Consider the following 20639-nt stretch of genomic DNA (forward strand, 5'->3'; position numbering starts at 1 on the left):
AGGTCATGGTTTCCACCACTTCAAGTGGCTCGGTATCCACTCTCCATGTACATTTCTCCATTTTCTTTTTGTGGGCCGATTTCATTGTAACTACTTTGGATTTTGGCACATTCATCCTCATGCCATTCTCCCTGAAATAGGAATTAAAGGCATGGATCCTGCACTGACGGCCAATAGATGTTAAGTTTAAAAAGACTAAATCATCAGCAAATAATATCCAAGGCACTGCTACACCATTGATTTTTGGAGGGAAGGTGGTAACCTCCCTCTGTGAGTCAGCTAAATCTGCAATATACAAGCAGAAAAGGAGGGGGGGCACGGCACACCATTGTTTAAGGCCTCAGTAGGGCTCGATAGGGCAGTGCCGAAAAACTACCGCCCTATCCCCTTTTTTGAAGATGGCCACTATATTTGCCTCTCTCCAAGATGATAGAATCTTTTAATTTGCCATAATCTGGGCAAATAAGACTATTAGGAATTTACTCCATTGGCTTCTATTTCTTTTCAATTCCTGGTTGGATAGACCGTCAGGTCCCTCGGCTCTAGATGAACTCAGATTATTTATCATCATCTCAGCATCAAGTTCATCAAAGGCAAATTTCCAGGTTCAGAGCTGCGGTTCTTCCACCTTACTTGCTACCCACCCTCGGTCCGCCAACAGGGTTGTGTAATGGACAACCCAGTCCATTTCCGACACCATGCTAATGATATTACCTGGTCTAAAGGAGCCACCGTTGTTTATCATCTCCCACAAATTTCTAGTGCTTTTAGCACAGACCACTTTTAGCATATGTTCTGCTTCGTTCTGGGCTCTCACAGTCCTAGTGCCAATACACCAGTTGCTATACTGCTGTTTGACTAGCCGAATTTTCTCCTTTCTTTTTGATTTATCCCCCTCTTTATTTATCTGCGTAATGGACTTCCGCAGCAATTGTCTCCTCTTTACCAGGGCCTGATCATAGTAATGTTTCTGGCCCCCTTGTTCTTTAATTTTCCCCACGCCTTTAGGCCATATTCCTGAAGAATACCCTGGTACTCCACCTAGGAAGGACCAGCTAGGGCCGAATCCATGTATCGACTTGCAATCAGCGTGACATCACGCTGTTTTAGTCTTAGGCGATTACTTCCCCCTTATAATTCCACCTTGCCCATTTTTTTCTCACTTTCACCCCATATTATCTCTGATGGAGATAGCCAACAGGTTATGATCGCTAAATTCCTGCGGCATGATAGTAAAAGCCTCCCCCTTCTCTCTTAGATTTCCAGAGACGAAGCAATAGTCGACTTCCTGGCATATAACCTAGTGTTTGGCCATTAAGCATGAGCATGTCCCTTGGTCCCATTATGCTCATCCATTCCCACTCTCTTGCATTCCATTCGCTCTTTTTCAATGGATGCCCCTTCCGACTCAATAGTTTAATATTTAGGTCACCACAAATAATTATTTTCGCGTCCTCCCTTTACCACATCGCTTCATAAATCGCCTTTCCAATCGACTCCACTAGCTTAATTTCCTTACTCATGTTTACTCGCCAATAGATATTGATCATAAGTAGCGAAGTTTGCGGAGCATGTTGCGTCTGTTCCAATACCATAACCTGTACATAAGGGTTGGGACATTCAGCTTTTATAATGTTCCAGCCCAAATCCAATTTAACAAGAGTTAGGAGACCTGCATAAGGGCAGCCAGTTAGCCCCTTTGGGGCTGGGTTTAAGAAGGCGGCATATCCATCCCACAGGGGCGTAGCCCTCAGCCAAGTCTCCTGGAAACACAACACATCAAATCTTTCTAGATCCGATATTCTTTCTGAAAAGAACAACCAGAAGCCCCTTGTGATCCAGGAAGCTATCCTTACTGACTTCCCCACACCTCTAGCATGGATGTTATCTCCCTGAGCACTGCGCAGAGCACCCGCTACCCAGCTCCATGACTCTCCCTCAGCAATGACCACATCTTTTTCCATTCTTATCATGTCTCCCCTTTTTCCCTGATTATCTGTTGTATATTTCAGGGATCTCAAGTTTTCTTTTACTCTTTCCTCAATAGCACTCACTTTCTTTTGAGAGTTTTCAGTTCGGCTCTTCTTCAATATTTCCCTCATAATCGTTGCTTCTCTGATATTGGCTCTTATCCATTCCTGGTAATCGCTAATCTCGTAGCACAATGGGAGGAATTTATCCTTCAGAGATAAGATTAGATCTTTCTTAGATTGCACAGCCAAATGAAGTATGACCCAATCGGTCCTTTTGTCTAAGACGAATTCCACAATGCGGATGTCTCTCATGGATATCTGATGCACTGGTATAATGCAATTCAGCAGTCGTAGGGAGTTTCTTCTGTTAAGCACTGGTGTGTTTGAGCCACCAACAATTCTCTCCAAGTATGTTTTAAAGCTGGGTCTGAGGAGGCCCTTGGCCGTTTCCTTATCAACTTTATCAGATTTCACGGGGGGAGCTCTTATTTTCTCCTTTTGCTTCGGATTCTTCCCACCTCTTCCCCCCTAGCCTTCATGGATTCTTTAGCTACAATCCCCTTTCTCTTCTCATCCATTGTTCTGAATGGTCTCAGCTCTTGTAGTGATGCTATGACTTCGGGATTATCGCTCAATCTTTCCGTTTCCTTCTGGAGTGGTTTTATCATTGCCTCCAATTGGCTCTCAATTTTCGCCCACTCAGAGTTACTGACCTCTTTCCACATCTCATCTTCTTCAACTCTTTCGATTTCTTTTATAAGGTCACTGAGGTCTAATTCCGATACCTCTAACATTCCTCCTCCGGTGCCACTTCACACAGCCTCACTGGCTTAATAATCCGGTTTTCACCCCCAATAGCCAGTTCTTTCGAAGCTCTTTTTGGTTCTGGTCTATTGTCACTCAGTGGAGGGGAGCGTACATTTGTTGAGAACGCACTCGAACCATTTGATTTTCTCTTTGTAGCTGGAGGCATGTTCTTTGATATCTTTATACTTTGCTGGCTTTACTTGGTGGTATTAGCCAAATTTAGTTTAGCTTCCGCTACTTTAGAGGGTTTAAACATAGAAAAGATATTTCCTTCCTTGGGAATCGTCAGGGCGCTTTGTTTTTCTATAATCGGCACAGTAGACTCACTTGGACCAGATCTATCTTGATCTACTGCAAGACCATCAACTTCCATACCACTCGGTATCTGTAGTGCCCTGATCTGAGCCCTCATCCATTTGCCATCTAATAACAGTGCCTCCATCATAGCTGTTTTGTCCGTTGTTTCCCTCCTAGCCAGATCGCAAAGGCGATTTTGCCAGTCTACAGAGACTTCCGCCTCTTTGTCCATTCTGGCTTCCATTTTATTCACCAATGTCTCCATACCCATCATCTTATTAGATATTCCAAGGTCATGGTAGATTGGTCCTGGAGGCTAGTTGTTATTGTCTCATATAACTTTGTAAAAGGCAAGAGCAACGTTGTAAGAGAGGCCATCATAAGCTGTTGTAGCCGGGCCCACTCTTCTGTTCTCAAAAGGGGTTCTCTCTTCCATCTATCTTTTCTTACATAATCGCAGCGTTGGTGAGACGAACCTGAAGAAGGTGTAGAGGAGCTCTGAGAAATTGGAATGCGACTCCCCTCAAATACTGAGTCGGCCACCTGGTGGCCCGTCAGGCTACTATTCCAAATCCTTTCCTCTTGAAACTCCTCCTCATGCTCCATTTCGAGTGATCTGAAGGGGGTCTGCACCGAGACCTTCTCAGAAAGATGGCTTTTTCTCACTTCCTTATTTTTTGTTTGTTGAAAAGCAGATTTATATTCCACAGGACGTTTGATATCGCCCACACATGGATTTTGATATGTCCTTTCTGCAGCTTCAAATTCCACCCTCAGTTCTGCTTGTTTTAATGATTTGTCTAAAATGCGCACTCGCTCAGATAGACTGAGGTGTTTTTGTTGTGCAATTTTTAATGGTAAGATCCTAGAGTTCCTTTATCAAATGGATTTAGCCCCACTTCTAGGGCTCTAAGCTCTTTACTTGTCCCCACATTGCCCCCATCCAACAGTAATTGCCCCTTACTCAATGCAGCTGTAGCATCTGGTTTTTGATTGTTGACAGAGCCAGGCTTTTCACTTCTTTTTTCCTGATTTATACTTATGCTCGATTTCTTCTGGAATTTGAATTGGTCCCATGACTGTCCTCTAACATGTTGGGCCCTTCCTTCAACTTGTCAAAGGATCCCGACACCTGTTCAGTAGTATGATCCCTTTCATCGACGCTGTATGCTCTGCATGCGCTGTATGCACTGCCGGTGTCGGGCACCTGCAGTTCCATAATTTTTCCACCATCGGTGGCATCCAGCCCGTTTTCAATACAGCTTTGAGCCATTCTTTCCCTTTCACTTGAGGCATTGATAACATTCCACCTGCCTATCACCTCAGTATTTACTAGACATTTTGCAGGGTCAACCACACCAGCATCTTCAGCAGGATTTTCCAGAAAATCTTTCTCGCCCGCATGGGCCAATCTTCCCGCCTCAGTCACTTTGAGCACACTCACCCCGCACCTTACCTGTAGGCGTGTTCTTGTTCCAGGGGGGGGGCACGATGAATTCAGCATTCTTTCCTGCGCTCCACCCGCGCTCCACCGGGCGTACTTCGGCAAACTCCGGCAAACTCCAACTTGACTCCAACTTCGCTCTGCTTTGCTTCCCAGTCAGATTATGAAGACTGGAGGGGGCGAGACATGCCAGCGGGCGGAGCGGGACTCGGGGCTTCCTTAAAGCAACAGTGGCAATATCTTCAATTCACAATGTTTTACTTGCAGAAAGCAACAATTCCAGCAGAAACAAATGTACAGGCAGTAGCTCCGGCGTTGACTACAACTACCTATTCCATCTCCTATTTCATCGGCAGTAGTGAATGCGTGCAAACTGGCTCACTTTTGTGAAGGCGTTGACAACTGACAGGGGGCAAAATGAATGGAGCTGCCATCTACAGGGTGGTGCACAATCAAGAACCAAATGCAGACAGACCTCCTCAATAACAGTAACCATAGATGGAGAGCAAAAGCAGTGCTGCAGGCTAAGCTGATTCTATTTCAGGCACTAGAAGATGAATGTATGAATGCGCCTGTGTCTGGAGCAGAGCTATAGATCATCATCTCTATTTCATGTAATCACTCTGATCCTTTTTCTAACTCTGCAGCTCCACGTGTACGATGAGGAAAAGAAGCAAATCATGGAAAAGGTGAGTCCTTGATTTATTTATTCGCTTGTCATTGTATGCACAGTGGGTTTGAGGAGCACTGAGGGTCCGCTACAGCCTTTACCTCTTCAGAGGCCCAGCATAGCCAGACTGAATGTTCGCATGTGTGTACCTTCCTTCCCCACATGCTATAACAGCAGTACTGGGGGGGATAGGGGAGATCTGTGGGTGCAGTAGACACTTTCCGATAGTCCCTTCAAAGGGTAACACACGATACACGCTAAGAATCAACCTGCCTGAATTGGAATCTAATACAAGCTGCAATTTTATACCTTATTTTCAAAGTGGACGGACTCATTTGTCAATAGAGTGCTAATTACACATCATATGGTGGGTACAAACAGAAGGAAAGGACCTATTTCTGAATACATTTATTAAAATACGCAACCACCCATAGCACCTTTACTACCACTTAGTGAAGATGGAGGGTTTTTTGAAAAAACAAAATGAATGTAATTCAAAATTGATTTAGATTCAATCGTGTTTTAATTCCAGGCCCTCTAGAGGATAGTGATTTTAAGGGTTGGAGATTTTTATTTGATTTTCCAAGTGCAAAAGTGTTTGATTTCTGTAGGTTTACAAAAAGATTCCCATGGAGAAAGAGTTGGACCAAATATGAACCTAGATCCCACAGGGGAACCTGTTAGTGTGTGTGTGTTTGTGTGCACGTTCATGCGTGTGTGTCCGCGTTCATGTCTGTGTGTATCTATAGATGCTTCCAATAAAGGACTGCATGGACAGTAGTCAATGTTTTTTCCAGTTCACCCAACCTCTCTTAGGGAAGAGCTCTCTCATCCAAGAGAGTTCATGCAACAAACTCTGCAGTGGAAAACGCATGACAGCTGTCCTGCACCACATGCGCACCTATAAACCAACAGTTACAAGAACAAGTTACTAACACTCAATTGTGCTCTTTTTCAGTTGAGAGAGATATTAAAAAGACGGGGTAAGTGTGTAATTTGAGTTTTTATTTAATGTATTGCTGTTTCTACCACCCTAATATAACATAAAATCCATACATGTCTGTCACAAACTATAGGCATATCTGTTCTTGGATGGCCGTTATTCCTTAATATGTATGGGAATTTGCTGTCAACGTTTACTTCCTTCAACATTGACTTCCCAACTACACCTCTTTTATGTCAATACTGCCTCCTCGGATGTTAAACACCCCTCAGTAATGTAGGCTGCTCTAATTTGTATCTTTACCACTGCACCGTGAGGTCTTCCTAATGGCCACCTCCCTCCAACAATTTAGCCACTTACAGATCTGATACCTTCTGCAGCAATGCAGACTCTCCCACTGGGCCCCTGTCCACAGCAATTTAGACTCTTTCCATTGTATCCATTCTGTAGCTCTGCAAGGGCATCCTCATGTTCACGTCCCACCCCCTTCACTCCTAAAACTGTGATTCCAATTTGGGTTGTACAGACCATGTTCTTTACCATTAGAAACAAGCATTGTCAAAGCCAACAGTTTGGACTGTGCTAATGTGAACTGTGACTCATATCCAGTGTCGGCCTGACCTCTCCCAGCTCCCTAATAACACATGCCATCCTTGCTTTCTCATAGATGCGTGGAAAAAAAGCCATGCCACAGTATGGAAGTGCTAGTATGGCTGCCCCAAAATGCCAGCATATCCCTTTCTTCCTGTGTATGATCTTTTCTCTGGGCTGCTATGATAAAGAAAGCATGGCATGTGTTATTACATGGCTAGACTGGCATGCCACAGCACGAACGGTCTAGAATGGCAGCCCAAAAATGTTAGCCTGGCCACATAATAACACATAACATGCTTGCTTTATCATTTTATGGCAGCATATTAAAAAATGATAGTGCCGTTATGGCATCCCACACCTCAACCACCACCACCAAAATCAGCTCCTCCACGGCTCGCCCAGCAAAAACACATGCACACACCCATTCACACAACATTCGCAGGACAGAAAGTAATGTTCTATTTGCAGCACGTTGCTGCTGTGGAGCGCTGTGCTGCAACTAGAACGTTACTCTCTCAAGTCAGAGCCCCTGCACTCTGACTTCAGAATGAAGACAGTTTCTAACTCAATTCGGAGGGCATGGACTTCAACTGCAGAAAGCTTCAGAAAGCTTGATTGGGCACAGGGCCAGTTTAAGGCACTCTTTATTGTTTCTGCATCTTTGCGGCTGCACCGCTTGATTGCCCCTGAAGCTGGCCCTGCCCATATCCCATTAATAGTGACCAGGACATTTGTTTGAATGGCTAAAGAGGCAGTGCCATGGGAGACCAGTGCACCATCCCTACCCTTCCTCCGCTCTACCTCCCTCCCTGGTGCAGCTTAGTGTGCGCTGTCTGTTGCATGTTGCATGCCACATCTTATATAGCCTTAACAATATCTGTGATATCCGCGGTCCATAAGTATTGCAAAGGAAACAAAACTAATGGTGGTTCTAAAGTGCCTCCTATGTACCAAGCTATGTACCAGCAAAAGGTGGCGCTAGAGCACCACCGATCAGCTGCTACTAATTATGGAGCTAAAGCCAACATCTATGAGCCAAAACTATGTGCCCTCCCAGATGGTGCTGAAGTGCCACCTATCTACCACACCTACTGTGCCACTGTTGTAAAATGGAACTTGACAGCTGTCAAGTTCCATATAATGGGAGGGGATTCTAGAATGTGAGGCAAGGGATGGTGGAAGAAGATGAGAATGAAGGGTGCTGGTGTGGGGCTCTGTACTGTTATACACAAATAAACCTCTTACCTTGATAACCCCTCTGGGGTGTTCCTCGTTATTCCAGTGTCAATAAGCAGGTAGAAGGAGAAACCAGAACATGGAGCCCAGACTGGTGATGTGAGCTGTTGGCTCGAGCTGCTGCGCCAGTGTGGGAGGCCTGGGAAGCGATGCCGCTGGAAAGAATACGTAGCAGTAAAGAAACAGAAGCTAACCGTTGTAGGAAATACATTAATCACCTTATGTGGCAGGTGATGAGGGACATATGGCCAAAGTAAAAGAAACACCCAGTATCAATTAAAGAAAATGATGGCGAACACAACATAAGAGGACAAGCCAATCATGAGGAACTATCCAAGAAGAGTAGCATAGGCATTGCTAAGCAACAACACACACACAGCAGATGCATGCAATGTGAGAGGGCTGCAGACAATTCAGGAGGAACTGTCTGGGCGGAGTAGCTTAGTTGTTGCTGATCAACAACACAGATGGTGGAGAGAGAAGGACGCAGCTAATTGTGGAGAACTGTCCAGGTGGATTGAGTTGTACAACACCAATAAAGGTGTATATATCAAGAGTAGTAAACATCAGTAAATCAGGAATTGCATAAGATAAGCAGACAATTACAAACAAAATGCAAGAGACTTTATGATGGCCATTCCAGGTAGAACACCAGATGAACAATGTCCAGGAGAACCCAGTACAGAATGGGAGGAGTGGAAAGATTTACTCAAGTCTTACTTATTTCCCATCCGTGGTGATACATTTTCACATGAATAGAAGCATGCCCCATTAATGAACTGGTTTGGCGAGGAAGCAGTGAGGATGATTAAACATGTCATGTATCCAGCTGTTTCAGTGGTAAGTGACACAGATGGCCTACCGAGAGGAACAATGTATAACCAGGCATTACAAAATTTAGAGGAGCAGTATGGTCATCAGAAAAACATTGTGCTAGAAAGGGGCATGTCCTGTTCTCTCAAACAAATGCCAATGGAGAGCGTACATGCTTATATATACCACATCTACGCATGTTGATAGCGTCATGCCATTTCTCTGGCATAGAGGACAGATGTATTCGGGATCAGTGATATTATGCACATGAGACTCTAATATTCAAGGAAGGTTGTGGCAAGAATAGAATTAAGTAAGAAGTGAGCCTGATATGCAGAGTTGAAAGAAGCAAACCACGAAAATAGTGAAAAAGATGTCAAGGTGATAAAACAAACTGATGGAGATGAAGTAATGGCAGTGATGTCTAAGAAGAAAGAGGTTTCAAGCACTCAAAGAGGAGGTTCGTCTCTTGGCACAGGTTTTATAGGTGCCTGTTTCCGGTGTGGGAGTGTGGAACATATAGGATCAGATCCAAAATGTTGGAAGTGTGGCAGGAAAGGGCAATTCGCAAAGATATGGCAAACAAACGATTATGGAAGGTGAGACCTTGTGCTGTTGAGAGTGCGAGTAAACACAGTGGACTTGGAAGAAGGAAAGCTCGTTTCCAAAGTGGTAGTGCAAATCCAAACACCTACAAGGCCAGAAAAGAAAGAAAAAGAGGCACCATATAGACCACTCTTAACAAATGTCACAGTAAATGACATACAAGTGCAGATGTTGGTGGATTCTAGATCACTGTGTGCATTGGTGCCACAAACAGTTTATAAAGCTGGCATAAGGAAGGGGAAATGAGGAGTTAAGAGAGAACAGCATTGATCCATCTTCATATGAAGGAGCACCCACAATACTTAGGGTTATGTGTGGTGTGATATAGGTGTGGGTCATTGAATGATTAGAGGAACGGTTTGTCACAGAGAAAGGAGAACATTTTCTAGGATGTTTACATATGCAACTTAAGCCTGGACAGAAAAATCAAATACACTTTGTTTCTTCGGGAAGTGATTATGGTGGAAAAGTAGTGAGGAAATGTCCAGAAGTCTTCAGGAATAATATTAGAATGTTAGAAGAGTTTAATTATACAATTAGATTGGAATATGGTGCTGTACCTACTGTACATAAAGTGAGAAATGTTCCATTGAGTATGATTGGAAATCGGAGCAGGAATTGAAGAAGCTGTGTGAGCATGAGATAATAGAATCAATTGAAATGAGTGAATGGTTATCGCCCATTGTGGTTACTGTCGTGTCTGGCTTAGCTTGGTAGTGGGAATGCAGAAGGAATGTTGTGATGTCATTTGGAGTGTTTGTGTCTGAGTGTCGGAATGCCTGAGGGAAGGTTCTACGTTGGGCAGGTAGTCAGCCTGAAGCCTGGGTGATGGGCTGCCAGTGTTTCTGTCCTATTAACGTAACTTACTTAAAGACTATGTAACTGCTTGTGAAGGTGTCCTGAGAAGCTGTAATAAACCTAGCATGTCAACGTAAGAAGGCTGGGAGCTGCTTCATAACATTGGCGAGAAGTCGGTCTTAAAGAAGAAGAACCCAAGTGCAAAAAAAAGTAGGAAGCTGACGAAACCTGCTGCGGGGGATGCAGGAAAGGAAAGGACAAGAAGAAGGACACCACTGCCCCCAATACAAGTAAGACCCATCACCCAGGGTGCCAAAGGGGGAGGAAAAAGACCCCGTAGACCGCATAGCATGAGGGACCAGTAGCTCATGATCTGGAGGGAGAGCTGAGTCCCGGGGCTGGAGAGGGAGCTGGGCCAGAAGATGAAAGGAAGCTGTGTCCCAGTAATGAAATGAGAAGTCATGCTGCATAGGATGTAGAAAGGAGCTGGCCCATAGGGAGAAAATTGATGCTGTCCCGGTTAAGTGAAGTGGGAAGTAGTTGCTTTCAATGTAAAGTGGGAGGTTTGCCCATAAAGGAAGAGCAGAGCTGTCCCATTAGGTGTCATCATATGTCCCAGCAGGTGAAACAAGGGTCAAGGCAAACCAAGGGAAAGCTCCCCATGATGAAGAAAATGAAAGTAAATGAAGCCAGGGTGAAGGGATGTGTCCTTTTGTACTGGTAAAGCCTAAAGCGATCATGGCGCATAAATCAGAGTCAGTAGATGCCAGAGACAGTGACAGTTGGGTGAGCAGACATCTTCCCTACCCTGTGTCTGGCATGGGAATGGTGGCGTCAGTATGGAAGTGAACGGAGTTGGCGAATGAGCCCAATGCTCAGGAGATGCAGGAATCGTTGCTTGCAAGGTTTAAACAAGCTGAACTTTCAGGAGTTGCAAGAATCGGAAGGCTTAAACAATGCGGCTGTATCACGTCAAGGGTGAGTAATGATGGGGATTTCCGAGTAAGGAACCCAAAGGCGTGAGGCTGCATGTTCAAGACACAGCGTAACGTTAATTGAGGAATAGTACGGCACACAGAAGTTGAGTGTGTGCTGTGTTGTACTGTGGCGGGACGTGCAGGTAGCGGTCTACCCAGCAAAGGGAAAGTATGCGATGCCCCGTTGGAGTACTACTTATGCATTCTGAAGGCATGGAGAGGGAATATGTCTATGTATTGTAAATGCAACGCAGACTTGGAGATCTATCATTCTCCCCACCGAAGGCGTAACGGTGCGGTGGCCGAGGTGCTGTTTGGTTGTCTAAAAACTGATGGACAGACCACTGAGATGGTGACGGATTATCTTCGGGATTCAAGGAGAAGGGACTTAAGTATCCTTTTGTGATATTATCCTTGTGTGTTGAGCCACTGATATTTGGTGTTTCAAGAGTGGATGGTTACACTTTGAGAATTTGTAGATACATAGGAGGTGAAACTGACGTCTTGTTTTAAGCAAATGCATTTCTGTTTAGCTACTTCAGGTAATGGTATGGGTGTTTGCTGCATAGATTTCTCATGATTATTTGTGAGTGGTGTGGGTCATGTTTGAAGACTAGGATTAACCTTTTGAGGACTTTCAGCATTTAGGCCGCTTTATAGTGACATGGACTTTTAGGATTGGATATGGAAATGTGCTCATGACATTTATTGTATTGTATTAGAGTCTAGAACTAACCTTCTTGAGGATCTTGAGCGTTTAGGTCGCTAAGTTGCAACATGGACTATTAGGATTGGATTGGTTCGGAATTCATGAAATATGGTGTTTTTAAAAAAAATGCATCATTTCAAATGTATAGTGCAATGCAATGTGAACTGTATAATCTCTTATGTGATGCATTGTGTACAGTATAGAAACTCTGTATTGGCTCCGTGGATTTAGTGAGATTGGAGGTAGCGCCTTCAATTGTTTCTTGTATAGGTGTGGATATGATTGTTTGGTGAATGCGGGGGTAGTGCCTCCCTTGTGTTTGGTTTTGGGTGAAGCTTATATGTGATATAAGTATGGTTTTGCTGATGGTGTGAATGCCAGGTCAGCATGTTTGTGCCTTCCAAATGTGATTTCTGGGGGTAGCGCCTTTAGTAATATTTTGAGTATGGGTGTGGAATGATATACACAAGGGCATTTGGGAGGTAGTTCCACGTTATGTGGTGTTTGGGAGTAGCGCCTCCAGTACAGTATGGGTGTGATTGTGATGAGTAGCGCAGGGTTAAACGGTGTACGTGGGTTTATGGTGGTAGCACCACCATATATGTCGGGGCATGACTGTAATGAGTTATGCATGGTTATCCCGCGTATGGCTGTGAGGTGGTAGCGGCACCAAGTGTTGGAGCTTGACTGTGGTCAGTCATCCGAGGTGAATGGTTTGGTATCTGGGTGGTAGCGCCCCCAGTAGGTGTAGGGTTGTGACTGCAGAATAAGTCACGCTTGGTTAGGGGTATGTGTGTGCGGGGTAGCGTCCCCGGTTTTGGTTGGTTTGGGCGTGCCTGTGGTATTAGGCATTGCATGGTCACATATTACCCCAACTTTGTGGTTTATTTACCACAAATAATTCATTGTTCTATTCATTGTGCACGTGCGGCTGTGTCCTTGTATGACTCTTTTCACCCCATCAGGGTCCGCAGTGCGACAGTGACATTAGTTGTTGGTACTGGTGTGCCTGGCCAGTGCACTGGGTATGAGGCGAGTGTTTGAGTGTCAGAGCACATGTTGTGTGCTTGCCCTGATGATGTGAGTCAGTGTGAATGACTTTGATGTGTATGGAGGAGTATTGTGTAATGTCTGTGTTGTCGGAAGAGGGGAGGTGTGTTGTGTACGCATTATGAATTGTTGCTCTGTGCAATGTGCCAATGTAAGGGGAGGAGATGTGTTGTGTCTGGCTTAGCTTGGTAGTGGGAATGCAGAAGGAATGTTGTGATGTCATGAGGAGTGTTTGTGTCTGAGTGTCAGAATGCCCGAGGGAAGGTTCTATGTTGGGCAGGTAGTTAGCCTGAAGCCTGGGTGATGGGCTGCCAGTGTTTCTGTCCTATTAATGTAACTTACTTAAGGACTATGTAACTGCTTGTGAAGGTGTCCTGAGAAGCTGTAATAAACCTAGCATGTCAACCTAAGAAGGCTGGGAGCTGCTTCGTAACAGTTACGTAGACGTCTGATGGAAGGATACGCGTGTGTGTGGATTTATGAGATGTTAATAAGTCAATATGGGTACACTGGTATCCGATTCTGAATATTAGCAATATGTTCACCAAGAACAGGAAGAGTTAGGTGGTTTTCAACCATTGATTTATTGTCTGCGTATCACCAGATAAAATTGCACCCTGTTTCTCGGCACATTTCATTGATTATAACACGCATGGGGGTCTATCAATATAAGCAGATGCCATTCGGGTTGACCTCTGTGAGTGCCATTTTTTTAAGTGTTATGGAGAATTTGTTTAAGGGAAGCATGGGCATGCATTACTTTCAGGATGACATTTTAGTGTGTGCATGGAAAGCAGAGGAGCGCGACCGGTTGCAGTTACATTCTGTTGGAGAACTTGAAGGAGCCAGGACTGACGGTGAAAAAAAGGGAAGTATAAGGTCAAAGTAACGAAGGAGATGTATTTAGGCCATGTGGTGACTGGTTAAACCCGAAACCAGAACTGGTAGAGGCAATCAAAGGAGTATGTGAGCCTGAGAACAAAGAGCAATGGGATTGGCAGAATTCTATGCAAAATGAGTTCAACATTTTTCATAAAGAATGTATGACTTAAGGGAGGTTTTGCAGGAAGGGGAAAGTTTCAGGAAGTCGGACCAAATGAAGGAAGCATTCAAAGATATTCAGGACACTTTTTGCAAAAGCACCAACTCTATATTGGTATGAGGTGGGTGCGAGAACATTCCTGAATGCAGATGCTAGTCAAAGAGACATAGGTGCAGTGTTGAGCCATATACCAGGGAGGGAAGAGGCACCTATTGCATTTGCTTCAAGACCATTGAATGAGTGTGAGAAGAGATTTTCTCTGATTGAGAAGGAGGCGTGGGCTTGCTGTTGGACAGAAAAGTATTTCAGATAATATTTGCGGGGAGTACCTTTTGTAATTAAAATTGATCATAAGCTTCTGGTGCATTGGTTTTCCACTTGAGGGTCTCGAATGGAGATGCCTCAAATTGCAAAGTGGTTAGAAAAAAACTGAATTTTATTTCACAGTGGAGCATGTGCAAGGAAGAGATAATTTAGTGCATATTGTGTATCACAGTTACCACTTAAGGGGAGGAACGAGGACGGAGAAGAAGAACAAATAGACATATCAGTAGATTGTATTTGTAATTTAGGGAGTGCAGTGGTACCAGAAGAGGAGTGGAAAAAGGCAGCAGAAGATGACGAATTGAATTGGGTAATAGAATACACACAGAAGAGGTGGCCAGAAAAGCCAGAATGTGAGCCTGCATATACCGTTATCAAGGATGAACTGGTGCTGTCTGAGTGGTGTTTTTGTAACTGAAGGGAAAACCCCTCTAAATTAGGACCTAGGGTTTAGCAAATATATTATACAAAAAGGGTGTCCCAACCATTCAATTCTATATGCATACACTGTGCAATACTTTTCTGATAGGGGTTCACAACAAATGTCTACTAAGTTCACAATTGAAACGTCAAAAGAAAGAATAGTAATTTTATCTTTTATAAAATTGGATATGGGAGAATTCAAAATTTTAGAGACATGCTACTGTGAGAAACCTGACGGTGTCTCACTTGCTAGTCCCCAGGATCTGTCATCCAGGTGGCCAGGACACGGCCATCGCTATTGGATGCAGTTCCTGGGGGTGGACCAGTGCGGGAGGATCACCTGAATGGGAGGTTCTTGGGGAGTCAAAGTGAGACACTGATGGCTGAGATGTGGTACCCCCTTTCTTATAACACATTTTCCCCAGCCTACCTTGTAGGATACTCAGAAGTTCTACTCCGTGCCCCTTTTCCAACCCGAACACTTTTCTACACCGTGACAGACAATGGACCAACACCAGGGTCGTTTACCTGACATGTCCCAACGCAAGGGTCAGGCAGAGTCAGGCAATTAACAGTAACTACGCACACCTGACGGCCCTTTCCCTTCCCCACAGGGATAAAAGGCGTTGCACGAAAGCACACTTCAAGCAAGGCTGAATGCATGCAGAAGCAGCTATTCCAGATTGGCAGTTCAAGCGGAGGAGAAAGACGCAGAGACCTGGAGGGACAACAAAGATGGAATTGCCCTTGCCCTTTACAACTCAGATCCGCGAAGCCTTCAAAAGGGAAAGCATAAGATTGGGAAGCCCAGCTGGCGTGTGGTGTGACAGGTGTCAACGGCACAAGGGGCCTTCTCGCAATGATAGTCAAAGTGGGGAGAAGCGCTTGCCACTGTAGTGCCATCCTTGACTCCTGAGACAAGAAACTCCAACAGTTCAGCACAGCTGGTAAGTCAGAGAAGGCAGATAGTAAAACCGAACTGTGCTGGGCACAAGGTTGCAGGCGGCAACCTTGTTGAACAAAGAACTTGTGTAATTGAACTTTAAAGAAACCCTAGTAAAAGGTTCAGAAGCAGAGTGGTCAGGCGTCGCGGGGATGCTCATTCGAAGGACTCTGTCTGAAGCCCTTTTGGGTTGTGTTGTTTTGTTGAAACTACGAAAACTAAGAGGCCTTAGGAGAGGCTAGTGTGAAGTGTCAAAGTGGTCCTATGAGGGTCGAGCAAACCCCCTCATACACTAAAAAGTCTTTGACACATTGGAGAAAATGGATTGAACTGGGAAACTGGCAAATGTGAACCTGACAGAGGGATGCCTGCGAGTTGAAGGTAAAACAGTGATGTACCCGTGAACATTGTGACGACAACTGTGAACCCGGCTGAGGGATGTCCACAGTGGATAGTTGGTTAAAAAGACATTGAGTCTGTTGAGTGATACACTTTGAGTGAAAGGCCGTAGTGAACCTCATTGAGGGAGGCTAACGTTGCAAGAAGGATTGGAGCCCGCCTGAGGAGGATCGAAGGGGCGAAGAGCAATCGCCCAATGGTTGAGTGATATGTTTTTGAGTGAAAGGCCGTAGTGAACCCGATGGAGGGAGGCTAATGTTACAAAAAGGATCAGAGTCTGGCTGAGGGTGATCCAAGGGGCAAAGAGAATCACCCAACATGAAAGATTACCAAAGGAACTTTTGTTTTGTTTATTGTTTATGGTTCAGCAGGCCTTCTAAGGCAAGAGACTTCACAGGAAAGACACTTGCCCCCAGAAGGTCCTGGCATCGTTGAAAGAAACTGTGACCTTGTGCTGGCGAGGCCCAGCAGTGTGCTGTGCTCAAAGGTCCCACCTTGTCCCTTGCTAAAATTGTGGGGAAGGGAGACCAGCGGCTATAACATCCTTAACTATAATTTGTGAACACTTCTTTCTTTTCTTGTGAACACTATCCCACACTGTTTTTGAACTTAGCTGTAAGGATTGGCTATCCGTTTTATAGTATAGGCCCTTTTACTTGAAAAGATTTTAAAGAGTTTGGCTGAGTTGTTAGATGCCGCAGAGACGTGGGCTTCGAAGTGAGCTCCCTTCTTCGTGAGGACAGAGAGTGGGTATTGTCTTTGGTTCAGGCGGCAGGCCAGTTTGCCAGTGGAGGCACATGATGCCAGCCATTTGCTCTCAGCCACCCTACACCTTGCGTTTAACGGTGACAAGGTCTGAGTCATACCAGGAGTTTCACTTGGTTTTGGGCTTCAAGCGAATCCTCATGACAGGGGCAAGTACGTCAAGACTATCAGAGATAGAAGAGTGGAGCATGGGAAGGGTTGTGTCAGGATGTGAGTCAGCCAGAGGTGGGGGAGAGAAAGTGGTGGCGAAAGCCTCAACTGACACACGCTTCATGGGTCGGATGATCGAGATGGTGGGTGGCAGAGTGTGGGTTGGTTTGGCGTGAGGGGTAGAGAGAGAGAGATGAGAGGAGAGGAGAAAGTGATCACTCCAGGAGAGAGGAGTGGTGAGAGGGTTAGATAGGGGAGGTCTCAGGAGATCAGAACATCCAGAGTGTGCCCTGCAGAGTGAGTCGGGCCAGAGGGAAGAATAGAAAGAGAGAGAGAGTTGCAGGGGTCACGAAAGACTCCACAGGAGGGACAGGAAGCATCCAGGTGGATGTTGAAGTCTCCAAGGAGGAGGAGTTGAGTGGTCGAGGCCAGGAGGGAGGGGAAGAGGTCCGCCCACTCCGAGAGGAAGGAGGTGGTCTGACCAGGTGGCTGGTAGATAGTAGCCACAGTGAGAGAATGGCCAGGAGAGAGAGAGAAAGCCTGCAGACAAGGCATTCGAAAGAGGAATAGCCCTGCATAGGAATGATAGAGGCAGGACTCCACTCCGGGAAGATCAAGGCTACACCCCCACCGGAATAGTTGGATGTGGGCGTAGAGAGGATCTTGTAGCCATCAGGGAGGATAGTGTCAAAGCTTGTGACAGAGCTGGCAGTGAACCATGTCTCGGTGAGACCAGGGACATCAAGGCCGAGTTCTTCCAGGAGACAGCAGATGTCAGAGGAGTGTTTGACAGCTGAGCGATTGTGGCAATATGGAGAAGGTTTCCTCCCTTGAAAGACTTCCGGGGAGGGGTACAAATCAGAGGTACTCCCTGCAGAGGTGTAGAAGGAGCCCAAAGTAGGCCAGAAGAGGAAGGAGTGGAGGGCAAGGTAGCCAAGGAGTAGGATGAGGGTGCCAGAGAGGTGTCAGAGGAGAGAGGCAAGGAAGCCAAAGGAGGGAGATAAGGGACAGCAGGAGAGGAAAGGACATTGATAAGGTGCGGGAAACATCTATCAAAGAGGAGGAGGATGGCCTGAGGGCCTTGGACCAAGACGGTGCCATTCAGGTAAACATTAATGATGACCTTAGAGTAGTGGAAGGGGGCCAGCAGGGCCTCCCACCGGGTGCCAACATTAATGGGAGAGGAAGAAAAAGGAGAGAGCACAGAGACCATATGAAGAGTCAGTAGGACTGGCGAGGGAATGGGAAAGAGGATGTCAGTGAGGGCCTCTCTGGAGGAAGCACTGGTATAGGTATCAGCGATAGGGAGGCCTGGGTTGGAGACCAGGATACCCTTTTTGAATTTATGAATGGCAGGATAGTCAATAGAGAAGCAGTTAGAGAAGATAGGAGAAACAGAGAGCATCATAGAGGAGGCGGGGGAAATAGGAGAGAGGAATAGGGGTGGAGGTGGGCAGTAGGTAAAACAGTAGGGGGGACACTGGAGGTGCAAGCAGATGAGATGGAACGAGACAGGACAAATAGTAAATCATTAAACTGAAAGAGATGGTGAAGAGCTCAGCAGGATGAGCACAACAGAAGTCAAGGCAGTAAGGTGAACAACAGCCAGGGCATCAAGAAAACAGAGCACTCGATGAAAGAAACCTAGAAGAAGGAAGAGTACAGCAGAACACAGAGCAATAGACTACAAAAACAGGCAGTTGTTGAGGAAAACCAAGAGGAAGGAAGAGCAAAGCAAAATACAGAGCGGTGCACAATGGAACATGGCACAATGGAAGTGGCTGGGAGGAGAATAGGGCAAGGGGAAGGTGAGAGTAAGACCCTCAGGGGAGCAAGGACCCTGGGCAGGGCACGTGTGTGCTGGTGACCTGGAGAAGGGAGGGCGCGAGGTGCACACAATCAGGAGATGCGAGGGCAGGGAAGTGCAGGTGAGGACGTGGCCAAGGAGGGAGTGTGTGAGGAACCCATGCGAACGAGGATTGCGAGGCAATGCATGTGTAAAGGGACACGCAGGCGTGAGAGTGGCAAGGATGTAAGGGGGTGGAGGGAGAATGCAAGGAACCACACGATCATGGATTGCGAGGGAACACGCAATCAAGGATTGCGAGGGAACACGTAGGCAAGGGACACACAGGCATGATTGTGGCAAGGATGGAGGGGGCGCTGAGGCACACGCGATCATATCATGGGATTGCAAGGGACAGTGTGGGAAGTGGCTGGGAGGAGAATAGGGCAAAGGGAAGGTGAGGGTAAGACCCTTGGGGGAGCAAGGACCCTGGGCGGGGCACATGGGTGCTGGCGAGCTGGAGAAGGGAGGGCACAAGGTGCATGCGATCAGGAGATGCGAGGGCTGGGACGCGCAGGTGAGGACCGGGCCAAGGAGGGAGTGTGTGAGGAACCCACACGATCGAGGATTGCGAGGGAATGGGTGGTCAAAGGGACACGCAGGCGTGAGAGTGGCAAGGATTGAAGGGGCGGAGGGAGAGTGCGAGGAACCACGCGATCATGGATTGCGACGGAACACACGATCAAGGATTGCGAGAGAACACGCAGGCAAGGGACACACAGCTGTGATTGTGTCAAGGATGGAGGGGGCGCTGAGGCACACGCGATCACGGGATTTTGAGGGACAGCGCAAGCGGAGGATGTGCAGCATGAGCAGGCAAGAATGGAAGGGCACAGAGGCACAGGCACTCGAAGATTGTGAGGGACCACGCAATCGGGGGCTCGCAGTGCGAGCAGAAGCCAAGGATGGAAGAGGCGTAGAGGCACACATGATCGAAGGATGCGAGAGACCATGTAAGTCGGGGGCGCGCATTCTTATGAATTATGAATAAATAAACTTGTGTTACCTCGTGTTCCATGTGGCAGCCTTCTTTCAGTGGTGATGAGGTGGCAAGGATCTGAGGGAGCGCAGAGCCCCTCGCCCCCTTTGGTAGCAGCAGAGACCGAAGCAGAGTCTGTTTGGAAGAACCCCGACGGCCATGTTGAGGAGGGAAGGGGCACCGAAGCAGCACTCAGGCGAGGAGATCGTTTGAGCAAGAACAAGGGGGAGAGGCACACAGCTCTGACTGCCCCAAATGGTGGAACAGGAAGCGAGCGCAAGGGCTTCCATGAGGGACATCTTTAAGAGTAAACTTGCGAGCGCCTCCCAGCTCAGCAAGCGTTGTTAAAACGTCAACAAGAAGACGTCACACGCCACAATCATGAGCACTCTTCCTGCAAGTAGCTAGCAGTAAGAAGTGCTACCAAGACAACGTGAACCCTTGGAAGGAAAAAAAAAGGGAAGGGAAGGTTTTCTAATACAGTACCTGCATCGAGTACATGCGAAGTAGCTTACCACAAAGTAAATCAAACACTAGAAAAGGTTTTCTACTGGACAAATAACAAGAAGAGCTAACGTACCCTTTTAAAATACAAAAAAGTTAAAGAACCAACCCACAACCAACAATGGCTACATCATCTATACGACCCCCATCCCCATTTCTAGCTGTACCAGGACACCACCGATAAGGTGGGAGAGGTGGAAGAAAATGTTTGAAAATACATTGTGGATATGGAAGTTGACAAATTTAACGCCTCAAGGAAACAAGCCTTATTACTGCATTATTTAGGACCAGAGGGTTGCAGTGTATTTGATGGCCTCCCGGAACAGCTAGGTGAAGGAGCGGGGTAT

The sequence above is a fragment of the Ambystoma mexicanum genome, chromosome 8 (genome assembly GCF_040938575.1).
Source record: "Ambystoma mexicanum isolate Mex_15411 chromosome 8, UKY_AmexF1_1, whole genome shotgun sequence".
NCBI classification, from domain to species: Eukaryota; Metazoa; Chordata; class Amphibia; order Caudata; family Ambystomatidae; genus Ambystoma; species Ambystoma mexicanum.